This window comes from Coenobita brevimanus, chromosome 47 (genome assembly GCF_032717465.1).
Source record: "Coenobita brevimanus isolate Jiangsu-jjx chromosome 47, ASM3271746v2, whole genome shotgun sequence".
NCBI classification, from domain to species: Eukaryota; Metazoa; Arthropoda; class Malacostraca; order Decapoda; family Coenobitidae; genus Coenobita; species Coenobita brevimanus.
Genome location: NC_137000.1, coordinates 28,643,812 through 28,669,299, shown reverse-complemented (window position 1 = coordinate 28,669,299; position 25,488 = coordinate 28,643,812).

Genomic DNA, 25,488 nt, shown 5'->3' with positions numbered 1-25,488 from the left:
GGAGAGGAATGGATTAGCATGGAAAGATCATTGGAAAGTGTGAGAGGTTGACAAAAGTGAAGTAAAGAAAAAAAATGCAAAGAAGGGAGCAAGAGGTATTGAAGTTCCAGAAGCAGAATGAAAAAGGGAAGACGAAGGGAGGAGCAAAGAGGGATCATGAGACAGAGTGGGAGGCTGCAAAATGTGGGGAAAAAAGGAAAAAAAAAAAGATGCAAGAGGTGCAAAAGTAGACTGAGGAAGAAGAGAAGGGAGAAAGAGAGATGAGAAAATGAGAGAGTAAGCTGCACAGAAAGGTGATGCCAAAACAGTGACAAAGAAAGATAGGAACAAGCCAGACTACGAATAAATGAAAAGAGAGAGAGAGAGAGAAGGGGAGGTGTAGGTAGATATAGGGTAGGTGGAGGGGTCGGTAGAGGCACAGAGCGTTGGATGAGGAGGCAGGGTGGAGCGAGAATTATGGTGTTGCCTCCACGTGAGAAAAAACCCGCCGTAACTCACACTTAGCGTGAGGGGAAGCGAGTTAGGAACCATAAAAAGTCAGTGCGGTGCCGGCAGGGGTGAGGGGAAAGCGAGGCCAAGGAGACGGGAAAGAGAGAGTGAGAGAGGGAAAGCGAGGATGCTGAGGGGATGAGGTGTGTGTGTGTGTGTGTGTGTGTGTGTGTGTGTGTGTGTGTGTGTGTGTGTGTGTGTGTGTGTGTGTGTGTGTGTGTGTGTGTGTGTGTGTGTGTGTGTGTGTGTGTGTGTGTGTGTGTGTGTGTGTGTGTGTGTGTGTGTGTGTGTGTGTGTGTGTCTACCTATGACTTCCAGTAAACGCAATGTGTCGTCCAGGCATTTCGAAATTAACTGATTTTGCGTTGGGTTTGTTTTGCTTAGTTTTCCAGTGAAGAACAAATATTTTTCTGCAGCATTCCAGCCTTTGATTCCTCTTTGGATAAAATAAAAGAGGGATGAATTATTGACAAAATAGAGAGGAAAGTGACAGGAGGCAACCAGCGAGTCGTGAAGATGACAAAAGAAGAAAATTGCAGGTAAAAGTTGAAGGAATGAAGGGGACTAGCCAATCAAAGCGAAGACGAAGAAAGAACACAAAGAAAAGAGTGTGGATATAACTAAGGTAATTATAATCGGTTTGCTTTCACCTGAGGGAACAGGATCACTCCCAAAACTTAATGCTAAGTCCCGGTTACATGAAATTTGATAAGCCTTCAGTTATGAGGTAGGAATGAATCTCCTTGGTTACTAGTCAACCTCACCCTCCAGTCTGACATAACCTGGACACTAAATGAGATGAAAATGGTTAGAGATCTTTGTCAGGGATGAAAAAGCTCTACACTGAGGGGAAAATAGAGGCTTAGGAAGAAAGGGGGAGGGGAGGGGAGGGGTGTGTGGCCACCTAATACATGACTAACGAGAAGCGCGTGAGAAGTGAAGGATGCTCAGGCCAGGGAAGAAAATACATGGTAGAGGAAGAAAATGAGAGAGAGAGAGAGAGAGACGGGGGTGAAAATGAAACAAGAGGAAAGCAAGAATACAAAAAAAAAAGTGGAGTTAAAGGAGAAAGGACAAGACAGGAGGATAAGAGAACTACCAGCGTAAGAGAGGACAGGAAAGAGGAGGAACATGAAGAAAAGAGAAGATGGTGTAAGGGGAGGGCAGAGACGTACCAAGAGAAAGGTGTGGCTGAAGAAGGAAGAGGAAGACAGCAGAATAAAAAAAAAAAAAAAAAGGGGGGGGGGGGAGAAGATCCAGGAATACGAAGAAGACCTTTGGAATGGGGAGACCAATGGGTAATTAATGAAAAGTGAATAAGAAGGAGGGGCAATATCAGAAGTAAATTAACCCTCTGATTACTGTTTACCATCATCATTATTCATTTTCATAATCTTTTGCCATCTCCTGACGATTTTATACACCTTGCGACTTCCAGAACTGACTAATTTAGATACAGACTTCATTAACCAAGCATTGGGGGAATCTGCCTACTTAGAACTGTCTGTAGGTGACATAAAAAGAAAAAAAAATCAAGCTTCATCGTACTGATTTATGAAAGACGGGAGGAGAAAGGAGAGAAAACTGCAAAATACCTTAACGAGAAGGGGAGAGGCAATGGGAGGACCCGAACACTTTTTGGTACACAGGAGGAGCAAAATAAATAAATAAATAAATAAAAAATCAGAAGAGATAAATAAGGGCATGAACAAGAGCGGAAAGACAGTGAGAAATAGCGATTAATGATGAAAAAGTTGGCAGATTAAGAACAGAATGAGGATCCACTGTAGGGAAAGCAACGACAAAGGCAAAGAAGAATGTAACAGGAGACTAGGTAGAAAAGGAACACCAACAGAAGAGAAGGTACGAGGGGCCAATGAGAGGGATGACGGTAGGAGAGGGAGAATGAGGGACGGAAGAGAGGGAGAATGAAACAGCAGACGACTGAACAGGGAAAATGAGAGACGGAATACGGTAGCAGGGCAGCAGGTGACCATGGAAGTCAGGAGAATCATAGGTGAGGCAGACAGGTTGGCATTGGCAAGAAGGGCATAAACGAGAAGACGATGGCAGAAAATCATGCATAGTACGAACAGCAGTAGAAATGTGAACGGTTCGAAAGGGGGAGTAGACAACAGCAGGAGATCAAGCAAGGCTGGAATAACAGTAGGAAGGCAGACAGCAGGAGAGGAGAAGAGAAGACAATAACAGAGCAAGTATGGTTGTAATAACAGTAGAAGGGAAGACAGTAGGACAGGAGGAAAGAGGGAAGACAACAGCAGTAGATCAAGCAGGGTGGAATAACAAGGGGAAAGCAGAGGACAGAAGAATGGGAGGGGAAAGACGGTAGCACTTCAAGCAGGAAACTAGGCACATAAGTGAGGTCGACAGGTAGCAAGGGCGGGAAAGGTATAAGAGGGAAGACGGTAGCAGACGATTAAACAGAGCAAGAAAACCAGTAGAAGGGCGGACAGGAGTAGAGGGAGAACGACAGGGAGGAAGACAGTAGCAGATTTAAACTGAGAGATGAAACATAAGATGGTCTGACAGCAGGGAGTGGCAGACAGAAATGTGGAGACAGAAAATGATACTGGGGAATGGAGGGCAGGAAACAGGGCATGAGTGTAGAATCAAGACAGCATACCGGAGAAGAGGCCAGCAGGATGAGATGAAGAAGGGCACGGCGACTAGCAGGAAGGCGGTCGCTACAGAAGGCAGAACATGGGTAGGGCAACGAGTAGGAAGGCAACAGCAGAAGAGGGCACACGGAGAAGACAGTGGCAAAGAGATCAAGAGGGGCACGACCATAAGCAGAGGAGGGCAGACAGATGAAAAAAGATAGCAGCATAAAATCAAGAAGGGCAAGACCACAATCAAGAGGACAGCTGTAAAATTGTACAAAGAATAAGACAGTAACAAGAGGGCAGTTGCAAAAAAGGGATGGGAGAAAACGATAGCAGAATGAGATCAAAAGGGGCACGACCTTCAGGAGAGAGGGGCAGACTGATGAAAAAGATAGTGGTATAAAATCAAGGAAGGGACGACCATTATCAGGAGGGAAGGGCAAGGCATGGCAAGACAGGGCAGGGGCAGGGACATGGAAGGGAAGGGATGGGAAGGGGAGAGATAGCAGGGCAGGACAGATGGTATGAGAGTTAGGCAGGGCAGGGTAAACCGTATGAGGGTAGGGCAGGGAAAGACAGAGTAGACGGTATGAGGGTAGGGCAGGGCAGGGCAAGGCAGACAGTATGAGGTCAGTGTAGAGTAGGGCAGGACAGGCCAAACAGTATGAGGGCAGGGCAGGGCAAGGAGCAACATATTGTATCATCGGGCACGTGGTGTGGGTTGGCGAGGGAGGGCGCGGGGGCAGAATAATCAGGGACACGGAGCGGATTACGGCCTCTCATATTGGATGCGGTCGTCTGAATGTATAATGAATTTGCAAGCTCCACGTCGGCACACTAATAAAGCCACCTATGGACCTTAGGAGGAGTGAGGAGAAGAGCGCGAGGAGGAGGAGGAAGACGAAGAGAAAGGAGGAGGAGGAGGAGGAGGAGGAGGAGGAGGAAGAAGAAGAAGAAGAAGAAGAGAAAGGAGGAGGAGGAGGAGGAGGAGGAAAATGGAGGTGGAGGAGGAGTAGGAGAAGGACGCGGACTGAGGGACAGGAGTAATTAAAGGAGCAGGAGTGATGAGATCGAAACGATGGAAGGAGAAGAAGGAATACAAAGGAAAGCAAAATGCAAAAGACATTATGGTCCTTCCGAGGCTGTTTGTTATAGAGCAGACCATGACTACGAGATCTACTTCTACATGCTGAGGGATAAGGATAGCAAAGCAAGAAGGCTCCTCCCGCCTCCAAACTCTCCAGTTAAAACTGGCAGGAAAAAATGAGAAGGACCATCAGCAAGCATGGAAAAACTTACATGGAAATTTCAAAGGAAAGACTCAAAAGGAAAAGTTATAGTCTATAATACTTTATAAGTTACCAGTTTGAATAACCTGAAAGAAGAGAAGGAGAAGAAGGAGGAGGAGGAGGAGGAGGAGGAGGAGGAGAGGGAGGAGTGAGATGAAATGCAGTATGAATGTTGGAGATGTGAGAGAAGTATATAGAGAGAAGGAGGGATGGAGGAGGAAGAGGAGGAAGATGAAATGGAGTAATACTACTGCAATCTCGAAGCACACTGATAAAAGAATTCCTCTGGTCCGTAGGAGTAATGAGAAGAAGAGGAGGAGTGTGGAGGGGAAGGGAATGAAAGAAAGAGAAGAGGAGTGAGGAGTCGGACAAGGGAAGAAGAGGCAAGATAAAAATGAGCACATGAAAGAAGGATATGCGAAAGAATGATGATGATGATGATGATGATGATGATGATGATGATGGGGATGAGGAGGAGGAGGAAGTTTAACAGGAATATAAAAGTTACAACCAGCACATCGGCACACTCACATATGGAGCTTAGGTGGAATGCACAGACAAGAAGAAACAGGAGGAAAGAGAGGTGAGAAAAGGGAGCAAGTGAGGAAGGAAATGGAGTGAAAGATGGAGGAAAAGGAGGAAAAAGGAACAGGAGGAGGAGGAATGAGATCAAAAGGAATATGAGAGAAGGAAAGCAAGATTAATGAAACGAGGCATTGGGATTGGAATACGTAGAGCCAATCAGAGGAGGCAAGGAGAGGGAAGAAGGACGGCAAGAAGGTACCGTATATCTGCCTAAATTCCTCCACCCCAAGACGCTCCCTCACCCTTCACAATCCAGCTGAATCTAATCGCAAAACACACACACACACACAAATACGTATCTCAGTCGCCTAAATGCATGCTATCAAGAATGTACTCGACTATACATCCCACTACCAATATGTATCTATACCACTGTCATTACGAGGGTACAAATACATACATCTCCTCAGGGCACAAGTTTTAATGACTAGATGCTTCCCACTAATATTATATAACTATCAAGCGGTCGGCAGGAAAAATCTCAAAGTTCTGGCCATCCTCTACAGAAAACTCAAACCATAAAGAATCATCACCATCCAAATGTGAGTAAACCCGTATACCACAATGCAAACTTAAAGCAATACTCCCACTGATCAAAGCAGCCTATACAACAACTCGTATTCCGTGATGCGACCTCAAAGCAATTCAAAGCAACTAGCACAAAGGGGCGAGGCTCACACGGATGACAATTATCCAAGCGAGGAGCAAAGGTAAGGAACATAACGCACATGGAACGGAACCAAAGCATGCATACACACACACACCCTCAGACTGAGACACCCCCCCCCACACCCACACCCTCAAACACCGAATAACACACCTACCCACCCACACGCACCCATACCTTCCCCCCCACACACAGGGTCCAAATACAGTGACCCTTGTGCTGGGCGGGAGGGGGTAATACAACAGTTAGCCATGCACACCATTCACAGAGTCTATAATACGAGGGGGACAAGGCAGAGGTCAGGTGCTTGTGTACCTGAGGAAAATCAAGACGACGACCAATTAGCCAACTGCATATTAATGAATGGTGGGCGAGGTAAAGAAACTATGCAAATAACAGGGGCACGTGGACAACCCAAACAGATAAGGGATAAAGGGTAATAGATTCAACAATTCATCTCGACCCCAGTGGCTAACTCAAAAGAGGGCAGGGGACGCGTACCTGAGGACAATCTAAAAGGGTATATGGAAACTGCATAACCTGGGCACGCAGACAATAAATATATAAAAGGGGGAAAGGGGGCAATAGCATCAACAGTTCATCCTGACCTCACTAACTAACCTAAGAGATGTCAGGGCGTAATCATCTGAGGATAACATAAATGGCTATATATATAAAAACAAACTGCATATATAAAAGATGTGGTGCTAGAGAGGGACGCCTTCACGTGGTGGCATGGATATAACTAGAGTGGCTCCACTACCCCGTAAAATAAACGTCCCTGATTTCCCTCCACCCCCCAAAAGGAGGATGGTGGATTGCAGGAGGGGAACAGCTTCGGCCTGCACTCCGCCGGGTTCACATTTCAGATGAACCCGGGGCTACAACCACTACCAAATACACCAGGGCCACGTAAAAAAAGAAAAGAAGAGAAAAGAGAAAAAGGATCTATATTCAACCATTAACCTCGACCCCACTGGCTAAACTAAAAGAGGGGAAGGCGATGCGTCCCCGGGTAAAATCTAAATGGGCATATTATTCTCTAGTCCAGGTAAAGGGAAGTATGCAAAGGGCAGGGTCACGTCAAGGGGCCGATAAATCACTGGAGCGGAGGCGGTGGGTCAAGACATTACCTTAATAACGCCATCAGCTATTCCGCGCCTCCCACCCCTCTCTTCAATATGCATAAGCGCCAATTTACAATGTTTACCCTGACAGAAGTGTTTATACCGGGACTATGAATGAGCCTCGCCTGCGGAGTGGTGTGGGCGGGGGTGAGCCGATGGATGGGTTCACTCCACACACACACACACACACACACACACAAACAATCCCAGCATAAATAAAAATCACATAAACACTGAATCTGACTGAGAATGAACTGAGAAATAAACTAACAGAAATAATCACACAAACCAACGCATAAGTTACGCACGTGCACACAAACAACCCCACGGGACTCTAATGCAATCAACTGTCACTTAATCAAAACAAGTCACCATAAACAATCATAAGAGCAGACATGTACAAGCACAACACACGCATACTTATTCAAAATTATAATAAGCTGAGGCTGAGAAAACAAACACAGGGAGAGAAAGTGAGTGCTGATTGGATTTTTCCTTTGTGCCATGATAAATCCGGGACTCAACAGGATTTTTATTACAAACACATTAATCACGCTATCAATAAATTAATAAATAAAACAATGACGTGAGACTCAACAGTACTGGTAAGGCTACTGACCCAAGATGACCCACAGAATCACGGGTCAGGATCTGTAGGTTGACCAGGTCCAACTCCATCCAGTTCAAAACGTCTCTTTTCAAAGCTACATCAAACACTGGGTACCATAATTTATAATATCTACCTCTTTATCTATCTGTGTGTGCGTGTGTGTGTGTGTGTGTGTGTGTGTGTGTGTGTGTGTGTGTGTGTGTGTGTGTGTGTGTGTGTGTGCGTGCGTGCGTGCGTGCGTGCGTGCGTGTGTGTGTGTGTGTGTGTGTGTGTGTGTGTGTGTGTGTGTGTGTGTGTGAAAGTCCTTGGTCTGAGAGGGCGAAGAAGCTCCAAAGTACCTCCTCATCTATTTTCTTTACATGGCACGTTACTACTCACTTGTAAGACATTTACGTAAAAAATATATACACTGATAAGATATGAAGACGAAATGAATATCAGCGTAACATGCAAAACAGATCGCCAATGAATAAGTACCTGACAACCTCCTCTGCTCAGAAAAATACAACCTTCACTTCTGACTCTTTGCCAAGGGGTCACGGGAAGAAAGTAACAAAACACACACACACACACACACACACACACACACACACACACACAAAACCATCCTAACAACTCGAAAAAAAACACAAACACATTCAAACATATCATCCACACAAATTCACACACACACACACACACACACACACACACACACACACACACACACACACACACACACACACACACACACACACACGTCCATCAGGTATTGGCGGATCCTGACAGGCCACGTGCAAGGTCAAGGGAGGTTGCAGAGTCAATGAGGTGAGACTGTGAAAGGATAATAATGACGTAATGATGATCCTAATGACACCGCGTTAAGTCATCAGTTGATGCAAGGTGGTGCAGGTATGAGGTGTGGTGTAATGATGCAGTTGATGAACGAGGTTGCTGTTGTTTGCTGTTGATGATTGTTGTTGATGCTGCTAGTACTGTTGCTGTTACTGTTGTCGCTGTCTTTTACTGTAGCTGTTGCCGTTGTAGTAGCTGGTAAGTGCTGGCGTTTGGCACATACGAAGACTTCTGGGCGTCAGGGGAAGGACTGGCCCAGAACCACACATACTTATGGCAAATACAATAAAGAATAATATGAAAGAGGTCGTTACTACAATTTTCCGACGGTGCTAATTCATAAACACTATATATACCATTCAACTCTCTAACTCGAACTCTTCCCGCTCCTTCTGGCACCTTGCCAAAAGCCTTTCTAACAACTTTACCTCATCATCCTTCCCTCCTCTTTTCTACTCTGATGGCTCTGTAGCTATTTCTTCTACTGATAAAGCAGATCTCTTCGCTCAGACTTTCTCCTCCAACTCCACCTTAGACGATTCCGGTGCTGTTCCTCCCTCTCCTCCCCCCTCTGACTTCCTCATGGCTAACATTAAAATTTCTTCGGCTGATGTATTTTCTGCCACTGCTGGCCTCAGTACTAATAAGGCATATGGGCCTGATGGAGTCCCTCCTGTTGTTCTCAAGAACTGTGCTTCTGTGCTTACTCCCTGCCTAGGCAAACTCTTTCGCCTTCGTCTGTCAACTTGTACCTTTCCTTCTTGCTGGAAGTTTGCTCTCATTCAGCCAGTTCCAAAGAAGGGTGAATATTCCCAACCCTCTAACTATCGTCCAACTGCTTTAACATCCTGTATCTCAAAAGTTTTCGAGTCAGTTCTTAATAGGAAAATTTTAAATCATCTTTCCTATCACAACCTTCTTTCTGATCGTCAGTATGGGTTCCGTCAGGGACGCTCCACAGGCGATCTTCTCACCTACCTTTCAGAATCCTGGTCATCCTCCTTTCGGGACTTTGGCGAAAGCTTTGCCATTGCACTTGACATCTCAAAGGCTTTCGATCGAGTCTGGCATAAATCTTTAATTTCCAAACTGCCCTCTTACGGTTTCTATCCTTCTATCTGTGCCTTCATCTCTAGCTTCCTTTCTGGTCGTTCTATAGCCGCTGTTGTAGACGGCTATCGTTCTTCTCCTAGATCTATTAACAGTGGTGTTCCTCAGGGCTCTGTCCTATCACCAACTTTCTTCCTTTTATTCATCAATGACCTTCTAAGCTGTACATCTAACCCTATCCACTCATACGCTGATGACTCCACCCTTCACCTTTCCATTCGATTCCCACAACGTCCATCTCAGCAGTTACTTCAACAGGCAAGGGATGAGGCTATGGCACACCTAATGTCTGACTTGGCTCGTATCTCTGAGTGGGGTAAAAATAATCTGGTTGTTTTTAATGCATCAAAGACTCAGTTTTTGCACCTATCAACTCGACAAAATCTTCCACAGGTATACCCACTTATGTTTAATAATACTCCACTTAATCCCGCATCATCGTTGAACATGCTTGGGGTTTCATTTGCTCGGGACTTGTCTTGGAAAGATCATATTACATCTCTTGTAAAATCTGCTTCCAAGCGATTGGGTGTGCTAAGCCGACTCCGTTCCTTCTTTACCCCTGCACAATTGTTGACTCTATACAGGGGTTTTATCCGCCCCTGTGTGGAGTACAACTTTCATGTATGGGGGGGCTCCCCGCATACAGCTCTTCTCAATAGGGTGGAGTCAAAGGCTTTTCGTCTCATTAACTCTCCCCCTCTTACTGACTCCCTTCAACCTCTGTCTCTTCGCCGCTGTGTTGCATCTTTATCTCTTTTCTATCGCTACCTCAATGGTCACTGTTCCTCTGAACTGTCTGCATGCATTTCTCCACTTCTACGACAGGCGCGTAGCACCCGTCTAGCAGCAAACTCTCACCCCTTTTCTGTCCAACTCTCTAATGCAAGAGTCAACCGTTACTCCCAGTCCTTCATTTATGCAACAGGTCAGCTCTGGAACTGTCTCCCTCTGTCTGTATTTCCTGCTTCCTATGATCTCCAGCCTTTCAAACGCAGTGTGTCCAGGCATCTCGAAATGAATGGATCTTGAATTTGGCTCTCTCTTGTATTTTGTTTTTCTCTTGGAGGGAACAGTATTGCGGGCTCATTGCCTTTGGTTCCTTCTTCCTCACATAAAAAAAAAAAAAAGATAAAGTTCCTTCGTAAATCAACTGTCCAAGACGACTAGGGGAAGCGTGCAAATGTTTTCACTTATCTGCTGAGAGAGTGGATTGTCAAGGAAAATTATACGATGTGAAGGAGATCTGGTGAGAGCGTGTAGTGTCAAGGAAAACTGTAAGATATGAAGGAGGAAAACTATCAGGCAAAGTGTTTGGTAGCGTGGCCAATGCACATGCAGCCTCTGATGCTAAAACTGAAGACAGATCAAGTGATGCCTCCTTAAATGTACAGGTGACACTTCCCTCGTAAACACCTCATCAGCAAGGGTATCTACGAGCCACTTCCTGATTTCTATTTGCAAAGTAAAACAACGATTTGCCCGGCTGTTTGTGTCTGGTGCGTGGTTCTACTTGCACACACACACACACACACACACACACACACACACACACACACGAGAGAGAGAGAGAGAGAGAGAGAGAGAGAGGGGGGGGGGAAGGGACATTTTCACCTGGAAGTCTACAGTATACAAGCACAACCGGTATACTGAATGGTGTTCCCTACCGACACATCCACTAAAACATCATTCGTTACCCGTGTGATGTGATGCACTGTGACACACGGACCGATCTTTCCCGAACTGCCAGCACTACCAAATGGACAAGGTTTCACTTCTACGAATCACCTCAACACTCACTGCACTCAGGGGTGACAAATAATTTTTTAGTGGGTGTATATTAATCATAATAAGATGGTGTATGAAAGAGTCACCCTTTACAATGTCCAAGAATTCGTGAAAGGCCAACTTTTGTACAGATGGCAGTATTTAATATATACAGTAAAGAGTTTTATGTCACAGGGAAGAAAAAGGGCGGGGGGTAAGAAGAGGAACTATATTTCGGGTATTTGTCTTATCAGAACCATGGTCACCTTTGTCAGTTTCAATATGATGAAATAAGATTTTTCTCCCTCAGACAGCAATGCTCCAAATATGAAAACTTAGCTAGTATTCTGTTGTCTTAATCATCTGTTTTCTAAATAGCTAATTGAGTTCCGAAAGAATTACTGCCCCCTCAAGATGGCGGTAGTTTGTATACAGTTCAAAGAAAAAAGTAAATTGAGGAACATTAATACAGCAGTGATGCTGAAATACACAAGTGAGGCTGAAATATCTGAATTTATTTAAATGCATTTCCACGAATAAACGCAGACTGCTTTGAATAAAACGAAAGCTATTCCAGTATGAGATTCTGGAGACGAGAAAACTATGGGTGCAACGAAAGAGGGAAGTTTCATTACAGCGGCGCGGCTACGTGTATGGGGTGCTGAGGATATACCCAAGTATATCCATTATTCCACAGAGGTTATCTGTGAGGTTATCTTACAGGACAAGAACAGTCCTCTATAATCGACTATTGCCGCTGGCTGTATTCTGCACGCGGGCAAGCAAGTTATTGCATGAGGTATCTGGTTTCCCGCTGGTTTATGAAGCTGTAGATGAGAGTTTGCCTGGAAGCCATACAGCCGGGACGATGAAGGCCATCTCAAACCCCTCCGAGAAGTGAGATGTCCTGTTCGGCGACGCGAGGAGTCAGAAGGTGTGACTATGATGAGAGAGACGCTGGAGGCATCAGAGGTGTGATGTAATGATGTCACTGGAGAGCAAGTTTATGCGGATAAAGGCCTGTATATCACTGAACAGCACGATTTTGTGGTTACCAGGATGGATGGAGAAGGATTGTGAAATCAGTGAAGTGTGAACCTATAGTCACTAAAACTGTTAAGACCCAAGTCACTTCAGTGTACGGTCGCAGGGTTGCTGTAGTGTATCACATGAATGGAACGGTGGGCGTGCTTAATATATTTTAGTCATGAAGTGAATTCACACTGGTATCTTTGACTAGCTGCTCAGTATGGAGTAACTTGCCTACACCAGTTCTCTTCCTGCCTTATGATCTTAGGCAGTTATCAAGGCCACAGGATCAGCGAGGTTATAAGGTCACTCGAGTAGCCAAAGGTGCTGTGAGATCCAGAGTACGAGTTTAGGGGTGTGAAGATACTGGTGTAGACCTATTAAATCACCGAGTATGAGGTTGTAATGTGGATGGCTGATAAAGTGTACCTGGACCGTAAAATTAGGCACCTGCGGGGTTGTGAGGTGAGGTTGTGTGTGAGGCAGTGACGTTGTGAGGACGGATATAAATGACGTGCTTGGTGGCCGGGGTGCGTTCCGGCAGGCCACGTGCGGGGTCGGGAGGTCAGGGGGCGCTGGGCCGGCCTGCATACACAACGAAGCAGACACGAGCCAACACACACCAGTACTACACTCACGATGCACCACCACTACCAACACACACACACACACACACACACACACACACACACACACACACACACACACACACACACACACACGCAAAATCATCACTACCAATACCACACAACACCAGTACTACACACACGATGCACCACCACTATCAACACACACACACAAAACTATCACTACCAATACCACACAAACACCAGCACTACACACGCTTTACACCACCACTCCCAACACCACACACTACTGGTACTCATAAACTCGGCATACACAAGCAATAAGTACCGGTCCTTAGTTTACAAGGTACCCATTTACCACGAGGCACAAATTCCCTTTTATATGAAAACTTTTTATATTCTGTTCTTATTCTTTCTACTGCCAAACAAATGATCTTAGTAGTGAACCTTTTATTCCATTAAGCCCTTCAATACAATGTCACCTTTATTGTTTCCTTCATGCTGGCTCCAGACGATTTATATTCAAAAGAGAATCCTAGTACAGAAGAGGTTAAATACTAAATGCACACGCTGACAAAGTACTATCAGGCAGGCTATCACAAACATCCACCCACGGTATCAGTGCTACATCATCACCATCCATCATCCTATGTCACTCCACTGCAGGACAAAAGCCTTTCCCAATGTTCTTCACTCAGACCCACTCGTTGATAGGCTGCTGCAACCCCGTCCGCCATATTTGCACACTTCATCCCTCAATCTCTCTCTCTCTCTACCTTTCCAGAACCACACACCACCACTACCAAGGCCACACAGTACTTGGTAAATTATAAAGTATTTGCATTTTAACTCACACCTACTCCCTGTTAAGCTGTTTCACCCCCACCAGACGTATCCACATAGTCCCCCCTTCCCCCATTTTCTCTCTCTTTCTCTCTCTCTCTCACTCTCGTACCTCACACCATCACCACAAGGCCACACAGTACACTGCAATTCATAAACCAATTTCAACTTCACCCACACCTACTTTTTATTGTTTCATCTCCCTCCACCTCATCCAATAACTTCATCCCCCATCTTCTTCTTCCCCTCCTCTTCCTCCCCAGTACCCCTCACCACCAGTACAAGGCCACACAGTACTTAGCAATTCATAAAGCATAAGAGACCAGTACCCCCCTCTACCACACAACGTCAGTCAGGTGTATTTATGTCATTACATATTCGTCAACTCTTAAAACCAAAATCTGGTAACTTTGTATTCACTTATTTCCTGTTTTCTTTTCCCTCCCAATTTAAAGACGGATGATGAGAATGAAGATACCTATACTGACGACGACGATGATGATGACAATGACGATGAAAATGATGATAATGAAGATAATGATGACGATGACAATGACGTTAACGATAATGATGAAGATATTGATGAACTTGAGAACGATAATGATGACAGTAATGTTAATAACCTAGGCAAGACAGAGCACACTACACAAACAGCATCATCAAACGTACTTTCCACCTCATAAACGTCAGGTATCCGTCGCCATACACCCTAATACTCGGCCTACTACACCTGACACTCACCATCTACTCCCAGGCCCCCATATTCTCGTAGATTTTGGCAGTTCTCTAATATCTCCTTTTCAGTTTATTTATCCATACGACTAGCTATTTCTCTTCTATATAATTAAAATCCTACGTAGGTATCCATTTCAATACGATAATGCAGTTCGTATGGTAAGATTTTCTTGTATTAAACTCTATGTATGTACTGACCCCTTCAATACGATGCCGTGGTTGCTCTTTATTCGTGCTGGTATACAAGGCCCTGAACAATGAAGGGATTAATGAAGGCTGAACATACCTACACCACGAAAAATGCGTCACGAACAGAAAAAACGTTCACAGTAAGAAATAAAATAAAATCAAAAAAAAAATCAAGGTATATCATTAAACTGAGGAGTCAAATTAATAAAAAAGTAACACAAATGACAACACCAGAACAATACAAACTTCTAAATATGCCAAAACTAAATACGAAAAATACAGTGTTAAGAAAGAGTTGCTGGAGAGTTATAATACTTGAGGTCAGGATATTATGGACCCTAACGTCATCTATCATTCACTGCTCGCACTTTACCTACCATTAACTCCTTCCACACACACACACACACACACACACAAAAACACAAATCCCCCCCCTTTCTCTCGCTTACAACACACAAACACACACGACCTCCCCCTTCTCTCTCTCTCTCTCTCTCTCTCTCTCTCTCTCTCTCTCTCTCGCGCACACACACACACACACACACACACACATACACAAAACCTCTCTCTCTCTCTCTTTCAGGCCCCCCTCCCTCCCTCCCTCCCTCTCTCTCTCTCTCTCCCCCGCCCAAAATACCACCACTACTATGCAATAAACATAGCTGCGTGTATAAAGCCAATCCGGAGTGTATAACAAGAGAACTACCTGTTAAACTAAAGCCCCAATTGCAGAGGAGGGTCGATTTACGCAGACCATCGGGTTGCAGGGTCTCGCTTGTTACCTGCAGGCGAGGAAAGGCTTACAGTCTCGCGGGAAGGGAATATCGTCTCGTAGTGGCCGCCTCTCACTCTGTACCTTGAGAAGACCACCAAAGACTGACCGTGCAAAAGGACTACCGGCGTGAAAGGTCTGGGTGGGTGGGTGTTAAGTTATCTGGAAAAAATATACTACTACTACTACTACTAATAGTAATAATAATAATAATAATAATAATAATAATAATAGTAATAATAATAATAATAATAACAATAATAATTATAATAATAATAATAATAATAATAATAAACAATAATAATAATAATATTAATAATATTAACAATGACGACGACGAAGATAATGATGATATTACACACCAAATATTTAAAAAAAAAAAAAATCACGAGAAGGTCCAGGCAAAATTATAATGCTTCTTTGCCTTCCACTCCCCTCCTCCTCTTCCGTATCAAAATCCTGAGCCGAGCAAATCCTCCTCTAAAATCCTACTGACATCCTTGCTTACACATGTTGTAGGATTCTTGAAATAAAGATATACAAACACCCAATTAATTCTTTCATTATGACGTCCTTCTATGGCTAAATATAATCGCTGGGTGGAAGCAACATTAAGGCAGAAAAGGCGTAATTGCTGTCATAAGGTAATTGGAGTTTCACTTTTATCTCATCAATTCCAGGAGTTCTCTCTGACCCCCCCACACACACACAAAAAAAAAAAGAGAAAAAAATCATCTGGGGGTAATCAGAATAAAATCAGATGTCAAAAGCTGTAAAAGGATGAAGCGAATACTAAACCAAGCTCAACTTTACCCTGGCAACCTTTAAAAAAAATAAATAAATAAATAAAAAAAGGAATGAAGTGACCTAACAAGTTAAGCCAAGTCACACACACACACACACACAAATAAATCACTCATCTCGTATTCCATCGTTTAATCCACGACACGGTAATATAGCAAAAACCATTATATGCTTACAAATAAATCGCTCCACATCCCACTGCCATCAACCCGTATCAACCCCCACTCAGCGCATAACTATAATCCACTTCAGCACTTCACAAAACCCGCTAACAAAATGATCCAACACCTGGTCAGGCCTCCCCCACCGCTACCCAACTCATCCTCGACAGCCAGAACTACCCTACATCGTTTAACTTACCCCTTCCTTTCACACTCTCCAGGAACAGAAACATCTACTAGGTTAGAAATTATCGGAAACAGAGAAAACCTATTGCACTCTGAGACAATGATACCTAGATACAGAAATGTTGCCTTCAAAAACGATATAATAGTTTTGGCCAGATCTGGAACCATACCTGACGGGGGTCCAAGCCAAACTGCAACTGTTCTATCTTTTCTATCGATCTCTTACCCTTGAATAATTCAGAGTGAGATCAAGATACACTACCATTTCAAATTACTTACTCCGAATGATAATATGCTAAACCCAATGCTGTTACATCCCCCTACCCCCCCAAAAAAAAAAGTGCAAAACAGTCGACAGCCACCAACCAACACACAGACACAACCAACCCAAAATTTAGCCACATATGATCTGTACCTCCCCCCACAACCTCTTCAATCACAAGAAAAACGTCCTAAATAACGATGGAAAACGCTAAAACCATCACATTTATAATACTAACCCAACACCCAGCAGCATCGCACTCTTCCCTACCAGGCAACCCTGATCACTGACCCCCCCATGACCCAGGAAAAAAAAAAAAAAAGGCACCAGAATCATTACACACAGCCTAGCATCAACCTAACATCCAGCCACACAGCACTACTCCCTACCAAACTCTCTGATCGCAAGAAAAAAAGTCAGAATGCAAAATGGAGCACAATAGAGCCATTCAAGGTCCGAAAATACTAACAATATAAACCAATAAAATCAACGCATCTCCATCACCAGCCCAGCACCCAGCCACGCCGCACTGTTCCCCACCAACTAAAATTCCTGATTGCATGTCCTAAATAAAAATCACGAGCAATTAAGGCATCACATCTATACAACACACCAGCCTCTCCGAACGCAAGATAAAGGTGGTAAATTAAAGGCAGTAAAACCGTCACATACTTTACCAAACCAACACCCAGCCACGCCACACTCTTCCCTACCCACCTCTGCGATCACTGGCCCTCATAAGCTCAAGTATGATGATGGCTTCGCGCACACAGACACACAGACACACACACACACACACGCACACACAAAACCATCCTAACAACTCAAAAACAACATAAACAGATTCTAACACATATCATCCAGGCAAATTCACTCACACACACACACACACAACACACACACTCAGACACACACACACACACACACACACACACACACACACACACACACCAAACTTGAACATCGGGCTAAATCCAGGGGGCCCAGTGACAGGACAATCCCTTCCCCCCCCCTCCTCCCCTCCCCTGTAAATATCGAGGTGAATGCGGGACAATAACACAGATGACAATGGCCAGATTACGAGGTGGTACTAATAACGTTGGGGACCAGGGGTGAGAGAGAGAGAGAGAGAGAGAGGGGGGGGACAGTTTCGACCTCAAAACAAGCACATGGTGGTGGCACAGTGGCTGAAAGAACAAGAGAGAGAAAGCAGGACCAAGGAGAGAGGTAGAGAGAGGCAAAGAGAGTGGTGGAGAGGGAGGCAGATAGTGGTGGAGAGGGAGGCACAGAATGGTGGACAGGGAGGCACAGAGGGTGAAGGAGAGGGAAGGAGAAACGTTGAAGAGGGGAAGACAAAGAAGAGGTCAAGAGCGGAAGGCATAGAAAATGTGAAGAGGGGGAGGCACAGAAAAAGTGAAGAGAAGAAGGTAAAGAACATGGGAAGTGGGGAAGACATAGAAATGGTAATGAGAGGAAGGCACAGAAAAGATGATGAGGAGATGGCACAGAGAAGATAAAGAGGAGATGGCACAGAGAAGATGAGGAGGAGATGGCACAGAGAAGATAAAGAGGAGATGGCACAGAGAAGATAAAGAGGATATGGCACAGAGAAGATAAAGAGGAGATGGCACAGAGAAGATAAAGAGGAGATGGCACAGAGAAGATAAAGAGGAGATGGCACAGAGAAGATAAAGAGGAGATGGCACAGAGAAGATAAAGAGGAGATGGCACAGAGAAGATGAAGAGGAGATGGCACAGAGAAGATGAAGAGGAGATGGCACAGAGAAGATGAAGAGGAGATGGCACAGAGAAGATGAAGAGGAGATGGCACAGAGAAGATAAAGAGGAGATGGCACAGAGAAGATGAAGAGGAGATGGCACAGGAAAGATGAAAAGGGGAAGGCCATAAAGAGGAGACGAAGAAGCTGGAAATGGGTTCAAATGAAATGGCGTGAGAGGCTCGTTCAAAAGAGCAAAGGAAGGCAAAGGTGAAAGAAACCAAGTATAGTGAAGAATGAGGAGGTGAGAAGGCACAGAGAAGGTGAAGGGGAGAAAGCAGTAGAGAGAAAAGTAGAGAAGAAGAAAAGAGAAGTACAGCAAATGAGTTCCATATTTAAGAATGTAAATGGTGAAAGGACAATACTGAGCAAAAAAGGGAGAAGAAGGTTTGACAAGAGTTAAGTCTGTGAGGAGGAAATGTACACTAAAGAGAACGAAGTGAGGAAGCACAGAAAAGGTGAAGAAGGGAAAGTAATCAAGAAGAGAGGGAGAAGAACAAGTGAAGAGCGAAATGGATTCAAATTAAACACCGATATACTCGTACACAGTGGTAAAGAGAAGGCTGAAAGTGCAAAACCTGTTAGGAGAAAGCGTTCACTGACAAGGAAGAAGGGGAGAGCACAGAGGGACGGGGGGAAGGACATATAAGCTGAGAGTAAACATGGTGGTGGCGGAGTGGTTGAAAGAGCAAGAAGTGAGAGGGGAGGACTGAGAAGTGTTACGCTGGAGAGGAGGGGAGTGCAGGCGAGGGGAGAGGAGAAAAGATAGCTGTAAATGAGTGAAGAACAGAAGAAGGAAAGGAGAGGAGAAAAGAATGGGGAGGAGAGAAGTGAGGAAAGAATAAGGAGAAAAAAATGAGAGAGGTTATGCTGACAAGGAAGGGGGGAGGTCAAGGCGAAAGGAAAGGAGAAAAGAAGACATGAACAGAGAAGAGACGACAAGAGGAGAGAGGAGAAGACAGGAAAAAAGAAAAAAATCAGGAAAGGAGGAAAAGACGATAGGATATGAAAGGACAAAAGATGACAGAAAGGAGGAAAGGAGGCAGAAAGACAGGAAAGACAGAAGACAGGAAAAGACGGAAAAAAATAACTAAGGACGGTAAGACACATATGGTAACGAAGTAGGTGGGAAAACACGAGAGGGAAAGTCAAGGCCAGGGCGAGAAGGGCTCTATAAAAGGAAGGAAGACGTGCACATTTCAAGTCAGTGAATGAAAGGTGACCAGTAAGAAGCATGTGTTTGTGAATATAATATAATGGAGAAACAAGACCCAACTGATACTTTAATGAACATACAATGACCTACTGAAGACGAGGGGAGAATAAATAAACAAGAGGATATAGAAAAGATCTGATGATATATATGGCACTGGAGTAATGCAAATGACTGATTACACGAAGACAAACTCAATAAACAAATTACAAAGACCAGAAACTGAAGAGAAAAGCGAAGACAACGATACAAGAGATGAAAAGAAAAAATGCAATGACTGTGGGAGAGAGTGTGTTTAAATACATACAGCAAAGGCAGAACTTAAAAAATGATTCACGGAACACAGACTCAATAAATAAAAAGAGAGAGGATAAAAACAGAAGAAAAAGCAGAGAGAAATTAATGAGATGAGATTAGAAGATTGAATTATGATCTTTGTAGGGAGTGTGTTTGCAAAGATATTGGTAGAAAGAGCTGAAATGCTTAAGCAGACGCAGGCAGACTCAATACAGGCAAAAACAGAGCAATAAAACACAAACTGAAGAGAAAAACAAAGAGTGGAATGCATGAGATGAGATGTGTAGATGGATATGAGCCCAGTGAGGGAGACCTGAGCCAAGAGTAAACACTGTAGTGGTGCAGTGATTCACAGTCAGGGAGGGGAGGAGTGTGGTGAGTTACAAACGGGAAGGGAAATGCAGAACACACACACACACACACACACACACACACACACACACACACACACACACACACACACACACACACACACACGCGCAAAACGGGTGAATGAACGAGGTGGTGGAAAGAAAGAGAGATAACGGGGTGAGAGAGGCGATGGAGGTGGATGACACAAGGCTGTTGAGAGGGAAAGGGGAGTGAGGTGGATGACTTGGACGGAGGTGAGTAAATCGAGAAAAGGATAATACTCAAAAAGAACAATAGGACTGGCAAGGTAACAGGAACTAAGGAACACATACAGTACGTGACCTATAAACAAGTGTTAATGGAAGAGAGGAAGCCACAAGAAAAATAATTAAGCACCTAAGAAAAGACAACATAAAGGAATAAATGATGATGGTAAAGTCAGTGCATGAAGGGTGGAGGAGGAGGAGCAACATGAAACAGAGGAAGTAATAGCTCACTCTCAGAGGCCGAAAGGAAGTGAGTAACTTCTAAAATGAGGACGGGAAAATGAGATGATAATATGTTTTGTATTGATATGTGAACATAAAAACATTTTTATATGTTACACACACACACACACACTGACGTGTGTGTGTGTGTGTGTGTGTGTGTGTGTGTGTGTGTGTGTGTGTGTGTGTGTGTGTGTGTGTGTGTGTGTGTGTGTGTGTGTGTGTGTGTGTGTGGTATGAGGAAGAAGACTGTGTGTGGGTGTTGCGAGTGATGAGAGACAGGAGGTATGCATGATGGAAGAGACAGATGGAACCATGAGGAGTCGTACCGTTCACCACACCACACTCATACTATTTATTTCATCACACACACACACACACACACACACACACACACACACACACACACACACACACACACACACACACACAATCATACTAAACTCCTACCTCCACATAATTAATCATTCACTCTTCAACTGGCATGCTTTCCTAAACGTCACACTCCTACAATGAGACTCACGCTCTTCTCCATATGTCACACTTATCACTCTGCATACTCCAAACACACTTCATTATCTACTAATACGTCTTTCAGAAATTGCACCACATCTTCGCCAAACATCAGAAGTCACAATTTAGTTCAGTCATTTAATATCACTTAAATTCACTAATACAGCCGCCAATCATATCCCTACCCTACCTCACGTCAACATCACTCACTATTTTTATAACTTTTCCCATCAAGTTCACTATATTAACTGCACTGTCTTATTTCACCATATCACTATACAGCACGACATTCTTCAATCACCTTATCATATTCCAATCACAAACGCTACTTCAGTTATCTAATCTTCACTATATTAGCAACATTAATCATCATTTTTATTACCCATCAACTCCGCTCAAATAAACACTCTGTTGTGGTCCTCTCTCTACTCACTTCACCATATTTGCACCATACGTCATCCATTCACCACTCATCATCATCATCTAACCACACACACTCCCTCACATCTCTACCTCAGTAAGCTTCTCCACATTTACACTTCACAAGCAACACAACATTCAACATTCATAATCTCTCTCTCTCTCTCTCTCTCTCTCTCTCTCTCTCTCTTTCTCTCTCTCTCTCCATCATAATCCACATCATCATCAAACCACACACTTCGATATTCATCCACCTCACCACCATCATCCATTCTTACCTCACCACGCTTCATCATATAAACAGTTCATAACTCTAATGGCACTACATAGTCAAGATACACTACACTTTGTATTCACCATCACCTCACCACACACTTCCCCTCACCATAATTTCACCACATCCACACATGCCTTTTAGTTAAGAAAGGAACAATATAGACGGCCGTGGAAGGATAAAGAGCAGTGGACGCGAAAAGAAGTGGACAGGGTGAATGTAAGAAAGAAATTCGGATGAATGAATGAAGGTATATGTTAAGAGCGAGAAGTGTGCGCAAGTTGGATGGAACAGGAAATATAAACACTGTGATAGCCGTGGAGGTAGGTGGTAAGCGGAAGAACTCACCATCCACTCGCTTGATGTGGTGCTATTTTGACATAACTTCACACCGAATAACAAGCCGAAAGATTTCCTTTGACCCCGGAAACCATTTCTCATGTTCGGTAATAACCCCATAAACAAACAGACGCCAGGTGAGCTATGGATTAAGGCTAGGGTGGTGTGCGTAGGGTGATACACAGGAGAAGAGTCAGACCGGTATCCTCTTCTTAACATGGCAGTCTTTGATCAGTTTCTATCACAGTGACATTATGCAGCACATTTTTGCTTGTGCGTGGGTGGTTAAGACTGTGTGCTGGATCCGAGACGTTAGCAGGCTGGAATGATGAGTGAGTTCTCCTACCTCTGTGCTTCCGGAGATAATAATAATAATAATAATAATAATAATAATAATAATAATAATAATAATAATAATAACAACAATAACAATGTCGATGATGATGACGATGATGATGATGACCAACAGAAGACGATGGCAATGATGATGACGAAGACGAAGACGATGACAATGACGATGCTTATTGGGGCCAACGTACTTCGCAATACCGCAAACCCAAACAACATATCAAACAGCAACCACGACTACAGGCAATGCAACAAGTCTCCAGAACAGGACTCAGAGAACATTACTTGCATTTGTGACAACCATCCCCTAGTGTAGTAGACATCATTAAAAAGCTCATATACGCACGCAACAACGAAGGCAGTTAAAATTTATTGGATAAACTGTAAATACACATCATACAATCCACAAATTATTCATCACTGCGCCAATCTCAGTCAAAATAAGACATGATAATACACTGCAGGGTCATATTCACAACCTTTCCTATTATTTACACAGCACCATAATGTCAAAGTTTTAGACCCCACCATCACAGGAACATCTCTGCTGCTACGCCATAACGCAGACGTATACAGTAGGTGCCACGTTTCTAAGCTCCAAAAATAAGGCACCACAAAACACCACAATCTTCTCCAACACGTCCAACTTACCGGTGCTCCACGCCACCTTAAGAAGTGTGGCCCTAATTGTAGTGGGGGAGGAGGACTGGAGGGTGGCGTGTGTAGGGCCAACCATCATAAAAGTTTAAAATGACAACTGTGGCTTCTTTACCCGGGACGAGCATGGAGGAGAGGCGGGGCGGCACGAGGGATACGGGAGTGGGAAGAGGAGGGATGGACACGCAGGCTTATAGCTCTCAGTGGTGATAATGCACAAACAAACAACTGGCGAAATGTCACCGGAAAACGACAACAAAAATGAAATAATATTTACAACTGGGCTTTCAAGATAGTGATGGAGGATTTAGGCCATGTTAGAGTAAGAAAATATGGTGACGAAAGATTACTCAAAAGTTCAGCTGTGTATTATAGAATCATTACACTGTTGTGCATTCATCACAGTTTACACTATACAAGAGGTGGTGAGTCCCAACACACTGTAATTCCGGGAACATCAGTAGCCCACGAACCTATACAATACCTACTGTCTAAGGTGATGCTACGGATCGTTATGCCTTTCCCAGCAATTCGTGTGTGTAAACTGGCTACTCGCATCAACCTCTTAAATCAAAGCAAACTACTCTGATGCACGACCACACTCCCACCATGCAAGAAGCCATTTTTCATTCACGGTACTTCTCCAGTTTTCGTTCCACCTCCTTCATGGCTTCCTCTTCCTCTCGTATTTTCCCATAAACTCTACTCCTGTTGGTCAAACCTCAATTTTTCAAACATTCCACTTTTCTAAACTACCTCAGGACACTACGTAACGGCACCTACTATAGCGATCTTATTCACTTCTGTGTATATAACTCTTCAGCTATCAACCAAAATTACCTCACCGTCTTTCTACAACAGGATGAGCAAATTGAGACAATACTATTATCAAAACATAAATCATAGTAATAAAAACAGACAATCAGCAATTTCTAATAATTATTCAAAGCCTCTAGTAAGTTTTGGGGGATAAATAAATTCAAGAAAAGCAATGCCCCGTAACACAAAAACAATAATGATCATCCAAATTACTGTAAGCGTAAATGAAAGTGAACTCGAGAAGATGGCCACAATTTAGAGGTTCATCGTCCTCACTACGCCCAATTAAGGATATAGGGGAGGACCTGGTATGGCGGAGCGAGAGAGGAACACTGTAATAACCAAGTCTCCGGCGGGGAACATGATGAAGGGTCCACGCCCCCCCCATACATACACTACACCCAGACCCCCTCCTTCCCACTTATCCTTTACCACGGCGCTTTATTCCTGTCCTGTTCCTTTCTCCTTTCCCTCTATCCTCTCTCCTTCGCCCCCCTCCTCCTTACTACCCTTCCCAACCTGTCGTTAACTTTGCCCTCTTTCTATTCTGCTTTTCCTGCCACTTATCCCCCTCTTCTGCTATCCTGACGCTGCATTACTATCCTGTCACTGAGAGTATCCTTTCTTTTTATCCCAGTTACCCTTCCACCTACCCTCTATTCTCTACCCTGACGCTGCATTCCCATCCTGTCCTTGCCTTTGTTCTCTCTGTCTATCCTGCCTTCCCTCACACTCCTCTTCCTTGACATCCCTTCCCCCATATTTTCTTTACCCTAATGCTGGATTCCCGTTCTGGATTTTCTTCCCTTATATTCTGCCTTCCCTCACATTCCTACCCCCTTGGTTTCTCTTTCCCCTTATCCTTTATCCTACTCTCCATTCTCATGCTGTCGCTGTCTTCATCCTTTCCTGTTATCCTCCTCTCCCTTACGTCCCTTTTCCGTGACTTCCTTTCCTCTTTATCCTTTACTCCTTCACTGCATTCTCATCCTGTATTTGCCTTTGTCCTTTCCTTCTATCCTCCTTTCCCTTACGTTCCTCTTCCTTGAATTCCCTTCCTCTTTATCCCTTACTTTTTCCCTGCATTCTCATCCTGTATTTGCCTTTGTCCTTTCCTTCTATCCTGCTTTCCCTGACATCCCTTCTGCTTGGCTCCCCATTCTATCCTCATCTATCCTGCGGTCCTTCACGTCCCTCCCCTCTTATATCCCTTTCCCTTCATCCTTATACCTGAGGCTATATTCCCATTCTGTCCTCGTCTTGATGCTGTCCTTCGATCCTGCTTTCCCTCCTACCCTCGTCCCCTTCATTTCCCCTAGCT